Genomic DNA, 12,803 nt, shown 5'->3' on the forward strand with positions numbered 1-12,803 from the left:
TCCTAAAACAACAAGAATATTTGCATATTCTTGAAAGTACTAAGTAATGGAACTTGTTGAAAGAAAACAACAAGCCTGTACATTTCAGTAAAAAAGCAGATGACTTCAGCTAGTCCATCAATTATGATAATGTATGTGTTAAGTATAGGAGAAAACATGCCTCCGGGGTTTTAAGAGACAATGTAAAAACGGAGGGGGAGGGATTTCTAGATCCCAATGGTTTTACATCATCTACCAAAACCGAGGAGAAGTGTTTAAACTACAGTTTAATTCTGGCAGGTGTCTACTTATATGAGGACAAGTATTACAAATATATAAGTTCTTGTTTAACTCATTAAGCCTGAGATCCACTTCACTACTCAACACCTGGAGCCCCCTGATCATTGCCTGACTCACTGTGGTGACACTAATTAGCGCTATTCACACCTGATGTCCCTGGCAGGTTTGGGAATGATGAGAAAAACTTTCTAGTCATACAAACAAGTCCTGATTGTTTAATTTTGTCGTAAAGATATGAGATTAGAGAAAGCAGCTGTGAATACATATTGCAACATTTTATGTAATTCTATTGCTAGTTTCTCTTGTAGACCTTTAGCGGCTTGTACTTTTATATTTTATCAACATATGTATGTATTCTTTATAGTTACAATATATGAGACATTGTCTCATATCATTGTGTGATGTTTAATCTTACAAATTATCTTTGACAATGACAGACTGCAAGAAAGTATTTACTTACATGCTTTATAATCTCTACGAAAGTAGTGTTTTCGTCGATACATTGCTAATGTACACTGGATATTTCAAGGAAAATATTACTGTGCAAGTCTGTGAGTAACATTGAAAACATTCCTAGTTTCCCCGAATATGATGATTGGCATCTCAACCATTCAATAAACAATGTAGTGGCTGATCATTTGTTATCAACAGTATCCACAGCAAAAATAACTTAGTTTCCGTTTTTGCGGAAACGCAATGGATACTGGGTAATGTAGGTTTCCGCTGGGTTTCAGTATATGAAAACACGCACTGAGTCTTAGTTTCCATCATCTATTTCTATTTCATATTTCAAGTTTCCACTTGCTTTCAGTTCGCTGAAACATTCATAGTAAGAAGAACTTGGTTTCCGCTGTTGTGGAAACCTAGTAGATACTGGGTAATGTAGGTTTCCGCTAGGAAAAAAACATTTCCGCGTATCTGAACTGACAAACTTAGCTTGATGTTGGTCCACTGGGGACTATATTTACGTACTGTTGCATTTGCAAAATATTTTCGAAAGACAATAACAAAGCAAAAATAATAAGATTCCGAGATTTCCAGAAACTTACATCAAAAATGTCAGATAGGTATGTCAATTCATAGAAGTTCATGGAAACGATTGTTGTTGGTCTACGGCAGTTTCCTGTGGCAGAAAGTATCACGATTACTTTCAGCGTCTGGAAACTGTCGGAAACCAACAAGGTTAGTTTCCAGAAATGGAAAGTGATAGGAAAGTATAACTGTTAGTTTCCACTGCATAAAACAACTGGAAAAGATCATCTATGGTTTCCATTAGTGAGACATTGAATGAAACAATTGTAGAAAAATAATGTGACTCGATATGCATATATCCAGAAACCTACATTAAACTGCCTATGTGCTATGTTCAACCTAGTGAGCACAGTGTTTCTGTACACCAGAATTCAAATAGAGGATATTGTCACATAAAATAATATTAACTTCAGGACAAGGGAAACCTACTGAAAGAATATGGAAACTTAAGATTCTACTCAGTTTCTTTTAGGTTTCGTTTGGGAAATTTAGGAAAAATCTTAAGCTTGGGAATTACTGAGTAAGGCACCATTGGGTTTCAGTTTCCATTTGTGATATTATTTCTCAACGTGGTACATACTGATATACAGTAACTGGGAGTGGTCAGGCACATTACATATAACTGTACCAAAAAGAACAATATATTCGTGAACGTTCTGGGGCAGAATTACATTTTGTACAGCAACATAATACAAGACACAACAAATCTGTTTTAGTGAATTTATAAACTTTGTTCTAGGGTACATAAAATATAAGTGAATCATATTTCACACACATTTGCCCAAACTGTAACTCTTGCCTAGAAGAACTTCATAGTGAAAAGAAAATTGAAATGCAATGGCTTTTTAAAATGGTATTACAAGAAAAATGAAAACAAAACATAGATATTAAACTTAAAACAAGCTAACCTTGTTCGAGGAATGTACCCATCAATATTCACACGAAAGAGTCCAACGATATGCTATTCACCTGCAGCTGACAAAAGACCTGGACCCAGTTGTATAATAAAGCTTTAATCGTTAATTAAACTACGATTAGTTCATCATTGCTTATCTTCAGTTGCATGAAACCATTAATAAAGGAATCCTTTCATTAATCCATCATTAAGCTAATGAAGGTTTGGGGGTATCATTATCTCGTCATTAGCTGTATCAACATGGCAGACGACATAATGTTCCATCAACTTGGATGCTGGAGAAAAGAGAAACATTTTCGTGAACGGATTAATCATTTGGAAGATATGAGCAGCGAAGAAGTCAGAGCGAGGTACCGTTTCAGTACTGAAGCGATCCAGTACATTTGTGGGTTGATTGGCGACAGTCTACGTCCCATGACAGTGCAATCTAAACCACTGAGTGTGGAATTACAGGCACTTTTAACCATGACTAGTTTCTTAAAATAGACAATATTCACGAAATACGTGCTATCACACGCACATTAAGTAAGACATAACAAAATATTGACGAACGAAATGTACACTTATGAATGAAAAACCGGTACTTACTCATTACAAATAACATATATTCCTTTGGTCAGAGCAAGAGTCATGTCTTACCCAGTCAATTTTAATGATTGCATACCCAAACAACACTTGATCTTAAATTTATCATATCGCTGTCTGACAACAATGTCAAGGCCACGGTGATAAGGGAGAAAACTCTTGTGAAAAGTCCTAAACATAGCTTTAAAGTCTACGAAATACTTAGAACATTGAGAGTTCGATGTTATGTGTTAGTGGGGAAATATTTTATTTTGTGAGTTTTATACATATATATAATTTAACAGTTGACTTTGAAGTTTAACATAAGTAATATATCCAGAAATTATTGATCTTCATAAAAAACTATGAAGTGGCTAAAACGGAAAACATGTATTTTGCAGTCAAAACCTTCACCTGAAATGTGATTTGCAGTAATGAAATAAATCAATAGCTATAGTAAGGACTGTAACATAAGTAATACCTACTCTATGGATTCTGTCTGAGTATACTGAAGACTTGAAAATAATATTCTTAAAATTTCAACCTGTATGTAAATATTAAAGGCATAAGGACACTATGTTTCAATTTATTCCAGGTGCTAATAGCACTACACTTCTATGCGACTGGCAGCTTCTTGCAAGTGATTGGCAATACGTTTGGAGTGGACGTATCCACTGTGTCAAGGGTTGTTCGAAAAGTTAGTGTAGCGCTAGTACGACTCCTACCACAGTTTGTTAAATGGCCAAACATGGAAGAAAAGAGTATCATAAGAAAGGAGTTCTATTGTCTTGTAAATTCCCTGGTGTCATTGGTTGCATCAATGGAACCCACGTAAGAATACAGGGCCCCTCAACAGACGAACCAGCTTACGTAAACAGGAAAGGATTTCATTCTATAAACGTTCAAGCTGTTTGCAACCATCAAGGTACAAACTCTGACATATACATTTAAGCACTTTCAATAAATATGTAAAATATTATATGACCTAGGCTGCATGGCAGTGATGTTAATACAACCTTGACGGCTTGTTTTCACAAATCCTACTTCATTTTATTGACTCGAATATGTTGAAGTCGAATAATCAGATTCGATATATAACGTGAAATTGCAAAGAGAAGTAATCATTATGTGTATGAATAGATTGTATATTTTCACCTGTTCATATTCTCTATATTGTGGAGAGAATACAATAAGTAATTATACTATACTGATACTTATTTAAACAGAATTTGTTACTTTTCCACTAGGAAAGTTCACAAATGTAGTGGCACTTTGGCCTGGCAGCACTCATGACAGTCATGTTTTCAAAATGAGTCTACTTGGACAGAGCTTGCAAAATCAGAAAGCTACTCTGCAAACAGGAATCATTCTCGATGACAGTGGATACGCTTGTCGTCCATTTCTAATGACACCATATATGCGAACTACTTCCAATGACCAAGAGAACTTCAACTGTGCGCACAAGAGGAATAGGGTCACTATAGAGCGCGCATTTGGGTGGTGGAAACACAGGTTCCATGTTCTACATGGTGAAATCCGGCTGAGTCCAGAGAGAGCATGCACAATCATAGGTGATTATATATTAGAAACCTGAGTCAGCAGTAAGATTCGAGTACTTACTCGTATATTCATTTCCCAAATCGATGGCTAATGCTATTAAGAAAGGATGTTGAAAAATTTTCCTTAAGTGAATGTTGTCTGGGTTCTAACTTAGTATGTGTTCGAGACTTATATATGTCAGTCTTTGTAAAGAATAAATATGTGTACTAAATAGTGTTAAAAGAACATCAAAACTAAATCCCATTTTCCTAATTTCATATGTCCAGGTGCTTGTGCTGTTTTGCACAACAATCGATTTCCGGGAACCCATGAGCAAAAGGGAAGATGGAGAGGAAGATGAAGGCGACCTCGGCAGTGATTATGCTGGCCAAGAAGACGGACAGAACATAAGGGAATATATAACAAGAAACTTCTTCAGTGCGGTGAAACTTTAATCAATGACTAAGTCTTATGTGTTCAATTTCCCATAATTCCTAGCATTTACATGTATGGTGGCTCGTACTTGTAATAATGGTTGAAATAGTGCAGTCACATTGTGATCTTAACATTTGCCTAACTCAATCTGCAACTTCTTATTCATCAGCTCGTAATAGGTGGTTTCAGTGATGAGTTTCTTCTTCTGCTCCAGGAGGACCTCAAACTGTAGCTGTGTGACGTCATCAGGCTTCACTTTCCGCTTGGAAATCCTAGGCCGCTTTCCCTTAGTGGATGCCGTGACTCTGAAACACGTTGTCAATAGGTCCTTTTTATTTACTGATTTACACCAACTGACGACATGTGCACCCTATCATTTAAACCTACTTATAAACATATGTGACATACTAAACAATAGAGCATAGAGTAATTCTTACTTTTGTGTTCTTAAATAAAGGTCCAGCTGCTCTTGCTCACAGTAGCTGTTAAATTATGCTATACATGGTAAAACAGTTTCACAGCTTGAATATCAGTACTATTAAACATATATATCTACATACTTGTCTTCGCATACACTCTTGCTCTCTACGGAGGACTCAAAACTGCCTACAGCTGCAATATCAGCTGTGTAGCTACCGCTTGGTAAATCTGCATCAAGGGAGGGGATGACATCACTTTCCTGTTGCTCCTGCAACACACGACTCAACAAGTCAAATGTTTTTGGAGAGCCTTGGATCTCGAAGGTTTGAGCTTCTGAAAACAGATGGGGATTTTATTATTATTTCTTGTGAATTATTCATAACATGTAAAATGGGTGACCCACATTAAATTCATCACCAGTCCACCTAGCCATGAATAATGAACAGTCCTTTAGGATACAATGAATATTGTATTCACGAAAATTATTCATGATAAACGAAATTGACAACTATGGAAATTACATTTATTGAAATTACATCACAGTACGAGTACTTTTGATGTGGGTCTGTACTTGTTCAAGCAATTTTGACTTCATATTTTCATTAGAATGTTTCAATGAAATATCAACTACAATATTCTTTATGTCAAAGCATAATTAATAATAATAACAGCGTGAATGGTTTGTCTATTACTGCACGTGCTATATATTTGGAACACCTTTTAACATATTGTCTTTTCTTATCATATTGATCTATATTTACATTATGAGAGAAATAATAGCAACCGTCTGTAAAATGTAACTTGGGTGGGTTCCATGTACCAAAATAGTAACAGGGGACTTCACTCTAATGTGAAAACGGCCTTCACATTGGTTTGGATATTTGTTGAGAGAGGATGCATGCTATGTACAACAAAAGAAATGTAATTGAATAAAGCTCTACATAAGGTAAGAATCAAGAATGAAACCTGTCCGCAGTTTTGACATTATGTTTAGAAGTCCAAAGCTTGCCTATTTCAATGTCTTTGTCTACTTGTTATCGACATAACTAAAATTAACATGACTGATCTTTTTCATGAGTTGAAAAATTATATTCATAGAATTATTTACCTTGTAAGGGAACAGGAAATTCCACTCCGGCCACACCGTTGAAACATGCTGAATCCGAATATATTCCATGATTTTCTCAATAGAGGAGGAAAAAGGCTTGGGACATGGACCGCCACCTGTTTTCTTCGTTTGAAGTTTTCTATGTGAAAACTCTTTTTTGGCATTTTGAAACATATTGTTCCATTTTGTCTTTATTTCTTTGGGCGTTCTGTTGCTCACCCTGAGGCTATTGATCTCGGCGGTTATTTTGTCCCATATTTGCTTGTCATTAGTGATGGAATTAGTAAGTTTGCTGTTTAATACCTCAATGTGATCTTCAACTAGGTCTGTTAGAAGTTGTACTTCACAACTTTCAAAATTTTTACTACGATTTCTGACGACAGCCATCATGCAGACGATAGATTAGTGTTTACCCGCAATGCATCATGGATAATAATTAGGGGATTCCCCCAAGTTAATCATGGTTTAATGACGGTACCTTCATTAGAGGCATACTTAGTTAATGGGTGTTTAAATAAGGGTTTATGCAACCGCATTTAAACACTTCATTAACTAATCAAACATTAAGAATTTAATCAATGATTAGTGTTTAATTAATGATTACATAATTACGTGTTGATACAACCAGGTCCTGTTCTGTGTCATGTGCCTTTTTTTAGGTTTGTTTTTCGCATAGGTGTACCTTCTCAACGAGCACCTGACATTTTAGTGGGGGCATGTTGTGACAAGGTATTAACTGGCTCTTAGCCCCTGCAGCTATTACTGTCTGCAGCTGACAGTGATCTGTGTTTAATGATGCTTTTTTTTCCATTTTGTATCATGTGTGAATAGTATATGCATTGTTTTATGTGTATTAGAGAAATGGTGGCAAAAATGCGAGTATCATGTATGCCATGTATCATGTTCGTATGCTGTTTTTATAGTATATTTTAAAAGAATCAAGTATCATGTGTGAATGTTATATGCTGTGGTGCAATAAATTTCAGAACAGGCTGTACTTAATCCCTTGTTAATTTCCCTTAGTCAGTTAACTACAGGTGACTGATTCACACCCTGAAACAAAGGCAGGGGCAGAGTGGGGTACCCTCCTTTTGACAAATCCGCTGTACAAGATAAAAGTAATAAATCAATTAGATAGATTGTTATCGGTTAATCCTTTCATCCGTGTTTGTTATTTTAACACAGTTGGTAATTCCTTTTGATGCTCCTCCAACCATACATTACACAACATGCCATACATCAGACCTTTATTTATAACTTTGATTATTTAGTGCAGACATAAGTAATGCTAAATGGGAATTATTGTCTGGCAATTTCGGCATTTCGGTATAGAAAAAGCTTACATTGCTGGAATACTTTATTACAACCAGACTACATCCATCGATACTATTGTTTCATTCATTTAATGCCTGCCAAGGAAGAGAGCAGTGAGAGAGCTGCTCACTAACTGTGTCCGTCATGGCCGATGGAGCAGGCGCTGCCCACCTAAGCAGCCAGACTACGTAACCGGAAGCGCTTGATTAGGAATGAATAAGGCCTCGCGAGATGTGATGTTATTGTGAAAACAAACAATATATTTAAACACATATTGCAGTTATCACTGTTTTTCTAAAACTATGAAGGGTAAGCAGACAAGTGACAATAGAATTTAGAAAATAATTGAGCACCCATGAGTCTTTGTTTGAAATGCCGCCATCTTTGTTCAAACGGACAAGCGCGAGAGAGGAAAAACTGCCTACTTGATTTGAAGTATGGTCTGTGAGAGTGAGGTAGTAGAGATTGCAGTCTGTATACTTGCTACAATTTTCTTGAGATATGGCAACTTATTTCACAATTGAAGCTTTGGAACTAAGGATCTGGGAATCTTAGAGCGATCACAATGGACACCGAGGGCAGAAAAATTAACAGTGCCCCATCCTTGTCAGGTAAGTTTCAGATGAAATTTTCAGTTTGTATCGAATGATACTGTAACCATTCGCTCGCATTTTGACTTCTGTCACGGTGATTGATGTAGGCATTGCATTTTGATCTGAAATGAAAATGTACCTGTCTGAAATGGTCATAATACTAATACGCAGGAAATCAACAAGTGAAATATTGATGAAATAATTAGTTCATGATAATAGTTGGAAAATACTACCAATCGACATATGTTCATAATCCAAATGTGTGTTTCTTTATGTTTCAGGATGTTGTGAGAAGAATCATGGAAAAGTTCGGACTTATTTAAGGTAAAATGACTTTCTCCAACTTTTATTTTTGCTCGACATGATAATCTATTTAAAATACCTGCCATGCTTTCAGCACATCCTGCTAAAAGGTTATATAAATCTTAATGTAATTTCAATGTCTTTGAAACGTATATTGCATGGATTATCCTTATCACATCTTTTTCCATACTGTCTTAAAGTAGATAATTTCAAAGTATCCATAAATATTTTAGTATCAGCCATTCTCAAACCCCTTCTTCATAGTTGTTTTGATTATGTTTTATTTTATCATTATCAACCTAAAACAAATCATTTTTTTCAAGGGAAGTGATATAGCCTGATGGTAGGTTGGGCAGGGAATCGTAAATATGAACCAATTTTATTATTGTTATTTTATCAATAAGTGTTACATTTCTTTTTCTCCAAGACTGCTAAGTCTATCAATCTCCTCCAGTCTCTTTCTGGTGTTGTCTACCCACTAGCCTTCGTGATCTGGTGTAAATTTAATACCTAGTACATGAAATACACCAACTACCCATTCAATTGTCAGATCATTACATATCTTATCAATAGATTTAGCTTTTGATCCAATCCAAGTTGCTTTCAATTTATCCAAATTTTCTAAATTTTCAAACCTGATATTTTGTAAAAATTTAATAAGGTTAGCTTTGATGTTTTCATTATTTCTTATGATGCAACCATAATATCTACTAGAATTGACGTAACACACTAATTTGCTGATTTGCGTGGTGCATAATTTCTACTTGATCATGATGATCATGTTAATGCCACGAGGGTTGGCTGAAAAGTTCTAAGGCTCACTGTGAAAAAAAGGTACAAAGTCCACGTTTGTAATTTATTTTTCTACATAGTCCCTTTCCAAGTTCACACACTTTTGCCAGCGATGCTGCAAGGCCCAAATCCCGGTCAGGTAGAAATCTTCTTCAGCTAATAGAAAACTTATGTTACCCTTTTAGTAGTGCATATACCATAGTTATTTATTATTTTGTTTGATACATGGTGAATATGATGATAATGAAAATAAGGGTTGTGGGATTGTAATAATATATTATTTGAAAAATCAAAATGAATGCATATGCTTTTCTTAACAGAAGCCTTCAGGGGAATATGGAGGAGCAAGAGGGACCATCGACATGACAGAAGGCTGGAAAGAATGGAAATCATATGGGAGACGCTAAAACAAAAGAAAGAATCTGTAAGTTCCTGAAACTGCCCTACTTAATACCACTTGTACCAGTTCATATACACTACCTGACACCAGGGTTTGAAACACCCATTTTTCTGGCATTTGTGCTGCGTATTGTCACATCACAACATAACTGCAATAAAATAACTTTTCTTATCTCAAGTCATTACCCATCATCGTAATGTGTCACTATCTAATTAGACCAAGCATCGCTCCCTAGAATATATGATGGACAAAACTTATGCATTAGTTGTATTTTTTTCAGAAACTCCAACAGCGCATGAAGAATCTAGCCATTAATTGGACTGAGAAAGGAAACAGGAGGTGGCTGTAGTCATAACCCCAGAATTGACATCGCCTGTGGAGTTTGACACAGAGGATTGTAACCTCGTCTTCTCTGTTGGAGTTTTATGGGAAAAGCGAGGAGCTGCTACACTGTAAGACTTTACTAGACAATGAACGAATGGCTCCAGGGTGTTCCAGAGCCAGAGCAAAAATGAAGACCTTACAACTCCACCCAACAAGATGCATTCAGTCCCTGCCACCTAAAGATCTTCCAGCCTGGTCATTGAAAATATGATTCAGGATAGTTGAGGATAGTGCGTTCACTATGTTTAGGAAAGCAACAACTAAAGATTCTGTTTCTGAGTCATCATTCCATCACACATTCCAAACATGTAGGTTTTGAAAACACTTAACCTTGTTCCGAGGAAAATGATGAATTATAACTGTAAATATGCATGTGTGTAAGTGGTTTATGTGCTTGTGAGTGGGCAAGTCATTCCCCTCTGAATAAAGAGAAATCTACTGACAGGATTTTGTGATTTGTGACAATGTATATTTGCAACACAGACACACTATGAGGACAATGTGATGTAAATATAGGTGGTATTAATATTGTTTTTGTTATGTGTGAGTATTCCTACATGTTAATGCTATTGAGAAAATTTTGATGATAGTTTCTAAATCAATGTTAATGATGAATAAAGAAAAACCAACTGACTGACTGATTTTTATTTTATGTCCAGGTGGTGTTGAGATAACTGAAGTGAATATGTATTTGAATGTATTAGGTCATATAATTTACACAATCATCAACCATGTGGACATATGGTAATCAATGCATGCTAATAACCAAGTATAAAACTAACTATAGCCACACAAATTCTGATTTATTGAAACCTACCGAATATGGTTAATGTATTTAATAGATACGGAAATCAGTGGGAAACCAAACTGAATTAAGTAACTGAAACTATCTGAAAGTAGAGAATAGTGGAAAACATATGGAACCTCTTTGGAATGAAGGTAACTAAAACCCAGTGGAAATTTACCAGAATCTGGGTAACAGAAACTCACTGGATCCCTACTGGAATCTGGGGAACGGAAACCCACTGGAGCGCATAATGGAATCTGGGTAACGAAAACTCACTGGAGCCCTACCGGATTGTGGGTAATTTGTGAGTTTCCATTTACCGGAAACTTCATGGATACGTAAAGAAACATTCTAGAAACCTACCTGAAACTTATGTTTCCATTTTGTTTCAGTTAAGTTTCCGGTAACGGAAACACACTGGATCCCTACTGGAATCTGGGTAACGGAAACCCACTGGAGCCCATACTGGAAACTGGCTAACGGAAACTCACTGGAGCCCTACCGGATTGTGGATAATTTGTGAGTTTCCATTTACCGGAAACTTGATGGAAACGTAAAGAAACGATCCGGAAACCTACCTGAAACTTAAGTTTCCATTTTGTTTCAGTTAGGTTTCCGGTGTCCCGAAACAATGTTATTTTTGCTGTGATCATGAGATACCAGTCACAGAGGAAAGGACATGGGCAAAGCTTCTGAAGAGCATGTTTGGTCACTCAACAGCTTCACTAGAGATTGATTATTGGTTCTGGTTTTATCAACTCTAGCCATCATGTAACAATGTATGGAACATACACATAAGGCAACAAGAGTCGTCAGATGACATATCCCCCAGCCCCAACATATTTGAAAGGACAAATCATCTGACAGTTTTCTTAGATTAAGTTTGAATTGTTTCCATGGAAGTCATGAAAATGATTATGCACAAAAATCTGTTCATAGCAAAAGGCACCACTTTAGGTTCTGATTGATATATATACCAAGTTTTGAAGAAAAAATATTTAACGTTTTTTCAGTTCTGCTCTGGAAACAAAACACACCTCTCACTTTTGAGACTATGTCCAAAACGTTTCCATGGAAACTGAGAAAATAATAAATCACAAAAACCTGTAAATAGCAAAAGGCACCACTTTAGGTTCTGATTGATATATCTACCAAGTTTTGCAGAAAAAAACTGAACATTTTTTTAGTTCTGTTCCAGAGACGAAGTCCACCCCACCATTAGACTAACACCATGGAAAAACAAAAAAAAATAAAAATGCCAAATCTCAGTAAATAGCAAAAGGCTCAACCATAGGTTTAGATCATTATATCTATCAATTTTGGTCTAAAAATATTGAACGGTTTCTGAGTTATGCTCCGGAAACAAAATGATTACGGATGGGTGGACGGACGGACAGACAGACAGACAAGGCTTCAATTATATTCCCACGCATTACATGCCATGGGGATAAAAAGGAAAAGGTAGACACATTGGCGAATTTATTTGTTCCCTAAAACTGAAGAAACATTAGTCATTTTTGATAAGTAAAAGACTAACAAAAGAAATCCAGCCACTGTGCAGAGATTATTTTTTTTAATAAATTTTGCGCACGTAACTGGTGCACAAAGCTGAATTATTATATTGCATACAATTGCAGCCGAATCCCCCAAAATATTTATGAAGATGGGCATGCCTATTTTTATACTGAAACTATTTGTGGTGCTGTTCACAGTATGAGTCATAAGAAAATTTATGATGAGACCAATTTTCAACCACTATGTACTTGGAGACACATCCAAAAACTAACATTGGTTAACAATATGGTAAATAATTTAACTCCAAAATATTTGAGCAATCTCATCCCTCCTAAGGTATCTGACACTGCAAGCTACAGTTTCCGAGACTGTTTGTGTTGTATCAGGATGTAGGGCCGTAATTAGCCGTAATTACCACTAAC

The 12,803-nt window shown here is 36.1% G+C and overlaps 1 protein-coding gene and 1 pseudogene across 2 annotated transcripts in view; both read right to left on the reverse strand.

Annotated features, from left to right (window-relative positions):
* Window positions 1-12,803, reverse strand: part of LOC137278154 (zinc finger C2HC domain-containing protein 1B-like) — a 174,637-nt gene that overhangs the window by 101,580 nt on the left and 60,254 nt on the right. The window lies entirely within an intron of this gene.
* On the reverse strand, window positions 4,893-6,680 carry LOC137277231 (uncharacterized; annotated as a pseudogene).

The sequence above is a fragment of the Haliotis asinina genome, chromosome 3, assembly GCF_037392515.1.
Source record: "Haliotis asinina isolate JCU_RB_2024 chromosome 3, JCU_Hal_asi_v2, whole genome shotgun sequence".
Taxonomy (NCBI): Eukaryota; Metazoa; Mollusca; class Gastropoda; order Lepetellida; family Haliotidae; genus Haliotis; species Haliotis asinina.